Raw genomic sequence first — 5221 nt, forward strand, 5'->3', positions numbered from 1 at the left:
GGACTCCCGTCTGCTTGGTGGTGGATTTTGTACCTTTTGGTTGTAGTTTCAGGGTCGCGGCTCGCCTCAGGAATGTTGAAGTGCACTCTTCAATCTTCTCTCTTGTCTCTGCTCCAAACTATCAGCTACTTTGCTAAGGTTCTGTCCTTTCAACCTCCTTCTGGACGAGAGCTTCTGTAAAAAGCTGGCTGCAGTTCGCCATCTTGGCTCCGCCCCCCTGCTAGTTGATTTTGACTAAACTTTATAGCAAAAACTATTTCTTTTAAATACTATGTAGTAGCAACATAAGACAAATATAGCTTGCTTTAAGAAACCCCAAAAGATAAAGCATAAACTTCTGACATATGATAACAACAAAGTATCAAAGTAAAGGAGGGGTTCTTTCAGAAAATTAATCATCTTATTTAATATACAGTTCTACTGGTAATTTATTTTCCTAAAAGTACTTTCAGAAATTATATTCATTTTCTGTTACTGTATAATAAATTGCCACAGCCTCAGCACCTTGAAACAGCACTCATGGGCCTGTAGGTCTTTAGTCCAGGCATGGCATGTCTATATTCTTTGCTCTGGATATCATGTGTTGAATCAGAGTATTGATTATGCTGCATTAACTTTCTGGAAGTTCTGGAGAACCTCCACTTCCAACTTCATTCAGGTTGTTAGAAGAATTCAGTTGCTGATGGTTGTAGGACTGCGGTTTCCATTTTTTTCCTGGTCACCAGCTGAAACTACTATTAGTTCTTAGTTCCCACCCACATTCCTTCCAAGTGGCCCCCTCTGTCTTCAAAGTGAGCAATAGAGAATTGACTCCTCTCATACTTTGAAATGCTTCCACCATAAGAAGATCAATGCCTTTGAGGGGCTCACCTGATTAGATCAGGCCCTCTGAGGATAATCTCCCTGTCAGAACATCATCTAATTCAGGACCTTAATTAATTATGTAACTCTTCACAGCAGTACTTAAATTAGTGTTTGAATGAATAACTGCACAAAGATTTGTGTCCTAAGGGGTGAGAATCTTGGAACCATCTCAGAATTCTGCCTGCTACACTTTTCACATGTCCCATGATTCAATTTTTTTTTTTAAAATTATTTAAAAATATGATTAAATAGTTACAAATGAAAGGTTCATCAGAAGACTTGAAGTTATTTTAAGCAGGAGTTAAACCCCTCTAGTTCAAGTCCCTCGGGCTGTCAATCCCCAATCTAAAGTATTAGCATTTTCCTCTGTGGACTTCACTTCAGCTCCTTTTCTACGAAGGCATAAGCCTTCCTGTGTTTTCTCCAGCAAGACAATGACTACAGTATCACCACCCTCATGTAAGTTCTCTTCCCATCATCCGATAGCTGGTAAAAGTGGTGTGCATTGAGTATTTATAATAGCAAACCTTGGGAATCTATAAACACAATCTATAAACACATCACAAAAGTAGGGGAGGGCCTTTGCTTGTTTATTTTTTTAAGCGTACGTATAACTTTGCTCCCCCTAAGAAAATACCAGTTCTGAGACAGCATCCCCTCTGTCAGCCACTTCTGGTTCAAAAGCAGCCCCCCTCCTTGAGGAAGGAAAGTTGTCCTCAATGCCCGGCTATACTCCAAATCAGCTCTCTTTATCTCCCTCAGGGCTAAGCTGAAAAAACACTCCTCATGTTCTGCCAGCTACTTAATCTCTTTTTCTCATTTCAAACTTCAATATTTTCTTAAAAAAAAAAAATCATACTAAAAACTTCTCCAAAGCTAAGTGGCATAAACAGCTCTGTTTCTTGCATCCCAGTTCCCTAGTGAATGTTCATAATATTGTCTTCAGTCATTCAAAGAGTGTTAAATCATGAACAGAGAAGTGTGGAAAACTGCCATATCTCTAGCTGGGTTATCCTAGTACAGAATTGCTGTGTGCCCAGAGATCTATGCATTTCAGAACGAAGGAAGCATGTGAGCTGTCCCTGCTGTGCTGTTTGTGGTGGTGATTTTGGGATGCTGTGCTTCTGGAGACAGCCTTGTTCACACCTGGTGCATCAGCTCTGGTTCTTTGTCTTTGCGTCATCAGATCTCAAGCCTACAAAGTGCACCTTAACCTCAAGTTTGTATACAGAGTACCATGAGGATGCCAGTACCAGATATTCCAGGTCAAAATCTCAGCTCTTCTGCTTCCTATGTAAAGTCATTTAGTGTTTCTGTGTTTTCATTTGTATCTTATAAGATATACTTATAGAGCTTTTGTACACGCTAGAGATTATTTTAAGCACCCCTGCCTCCTGCATTGAGGACTAATCTTGTTCATATGCTTCTTGTCCCTTGGCTCAAGAACTGAGGCAGAGCTGGGTCAGTAGATGAGGGTTCTCTTACTTTCTAAATACCCTTCACATCTCGAATCTCTTGTGTGTAATCACTTCTCCCTATCACCACTACTCCTCCCTTTGGTCCAAGTCATCAAACTTCTCTTACCTGAATTATGATAGTAGCCTCCTCCCTGGCCTCTCTGCCTTTCTCTTCACTCCCCTGTAGTCTGTCTTCTATATGGCCGCTGAGATAATCCTTTAAAAACTGGAGTCTGGTCTTGTTACTTCTCTGCTCAGAGGCCTGCAATGACTTCCCATTTTATTCAGTGTAAGAATAAATACCCTTACAATGGCCTATACGCCCTCCATTCTTGGCTACACTCCATTGGCTTTCTGACCCGTCCCTGTTTCTTCGGCTCCTGTGATGTTCTTCTTGCTGTTCCTCACCCATGCCGTCATGATTTCACCTCGAGATGAAATTGTCTTCTGTGTCTAGGATGCTCTTCCCTCTGATGTGTGCCACCTCCTTTTATCTGTTCAAATGTCACCTTTATAAAGAGGTTCACACAGACCCTCTTCTCCACCTTTCTCTACCTTCCTTCCCAAAGTCTTGTCATAATTTCCACATACTGTGTGTCTTATGAATTTTCTATATCTATTAGTCATTTTCTGGTTTCCTTTGGGAGGATATAAGTTCCATATGGACAAATGTATTTGCCTTTCTTCTCTGCAGCAGCACCTGGGATGTAGTGGGGGGTGCAATAAATATATGTGTAGTTAAAGAATGAGTGAATGTTGTGCTAGAGAAGACAGAGATGGAGAAAGACTAAGTGATGTCAGTTAAAAAGTTGATGCACCACAGAGGGCAGCGTGGAAAAAGGATATTCTCAAGTCCATGCATTGTAAGGAATCCTGAAAGAGGGCTGGAATTCCAGGAAAGGCTCATATTACAGTGGAAAACTGGACTGCTGCTCAGAAGCTGAGGTGGACAACCAGGCAATGGCCTGGTCATATGGGTAGTTGAAAGGAGCCTAAACTCAGACTTACTCCAGATACCAGATGTTAAGGGAGGGCACGGTATCTGATACACTTCCTTCTCTGAACAGGTGATGTTGATGAATCAGAGAAAATGGTGCTTACAAATGAAGGGCATTAGTGTTCAGAGCTAAGTGGAGCTGGGAAGGGCAAAAATTGATTGTTATCTTTAGTTATAAAGTGCTGATTTCCACTAGACCTTTCCGAGTTTTCAAAGGAAAAGCCTAAGGTCAATGCACATGAAAAGGTCGGTTGTTTTGTAATTACAGATTCATATTTTTAATCATTTAAAAATATTTTAAATATATAGTAGAAGCTCTATACTTCACTACCTCTCTACATTGACCACCTCCTTTAGTTGACCTAATATTTATAGATTGGACATGTACCACATGTATATATCAGTACAATAGGCCTAGTTCCATATGTTGACCACCTCATTTGTTACAGTTCCTTCAATTTATGGATGCTCTACTATAATTAGTAGAATTGAAAGTAGTTTTTCTTTGTCTAATAGACTAACTTATCTAAAATATCATTGAGTGTGCTTGTTTCGGCAGCACATATATTAAAATTGGAACAACACAGAGAAGATTAACAAGGATGACACACAAATTAGTAAAGTGTTCCATATTTTTATGATTAAGACAATAAAGGGAGTGGATGAGAAAATGGAAAGACAATCAAAAGTCAGACAAGAGATATGTAGACTACAGAAAGGATATGGCAGAGCTCAAGGAAATGAAGGAGACAATTAGGGAATATAAAGATGCAGTAAAAAGTATCAAAAATAGATTAGACCATGGAGAAGAAAGAAACTCAGATCTAGAGGATAAAGTGTCCACATTAACCCAGGTAGTTACAGAGGCAAAAAAGAAGAGAAAGAAAGCAGAGCAGGTACTTAGAGAACTATGAGACTCCATGAAGCCTTCAAATATACAAATAAGAGGTCTTCAAAAGGGAAAAAGATTTTCCAAAAGGTATGGAAACCCTACTGGAGATTATCACAAATGAAAACTTCCCAAGTTTTACTAAGTGTCCCCATACACTCCTTTCAGATGGATATCGATTTTCTCAACTCTATTAGATTTTCTCAACTCTAACAGAGCTTCTTCAAGATACACTGTAATGAACCTATCCAAAGTCAAGATTAAGGAGAAAATTTTGCAAACAGCTAGGAGTAAGTGCCAACTAACCTATAGGGGCAGAGTCATTAGGATGACAGCATACTTTTCAAGTGAAAATTTCTGAGCCAGACAAGTATGGTCATCCACCATCAACATCCTTAAACAAAATAATTTTCAATCCAGAATTCTGTATCTTGCTAAACTAAGCTTCAAAATTGATGGAGAAATCAAATCTTTTATGGACATACAAGCACAAATTCACCACAAGACCGTCTCTACAGAAAATAGCCCTATTTTTGACACTGAACACCACATTGGACCACCACAAAAGTAAACATCTAGAATTCAAAGGCCAAAACTTAGCTTCCACAATAGCACAAAGGATAATACTACACAACAGACTTTCTCATACAAGATGAATAAAATTCTGCCACACTTGTTGATACTCTTAATAAATGTCAATGGATTGAATTCCCCACTGATGTGGTAAAAGCACATCAAAATGTGGGATAAAAAAGCACAAACCATCCATTTGCTGTCTCCAGCAGACACACCTAGCCCTGAAGGACAAATCAAGACTCAGGTTTACAGGATGGAAAACAGTATTTCAAGCAAACGGAATTCAGAAGAAAGGAGAGGTTGAATCTTATTCTCAGATATAAGCAGAGTCAAAGCAACTATAGTTGAGAAAGACAAAGATGGACACTTCATACTGGTCAAAGGAACAATATAACAAGAAGACATCTCGATTTTAAATATTTATGCACCCAACTTAAA

At 39.2% G+C, this 5221-nt stretch overlaps 1 pseudogene; it reads left to right on the forward strand.

Moving 5' to 3' along the window:
* Nucleotides 1-3861: 3861 nt before the first annotated feature.
* Nucleotides 3862-3955, forward strand: LOC111724551 (annotated as a pseudogene).
* The last annotated feature ends 1266 nt before the right edge of the window (nt 3956-5221 follow it).

The sequence above is a fragment of the Otolemur garnettii genome, unplaced genomic scaffold (genome assembly GCF_000181295.1).
Source record: "Otolemur garnettii isolate 467f Iridium unplaced genomic scaffold, OtoGar3 scaffold00001, whole genome shotgun sequence".
Lineage (NCBI taxonomy): Eukaryota > Metazoa > Chordata > Mammalia > Primates > Galagidae > Otolemur > Otolemur garnettii.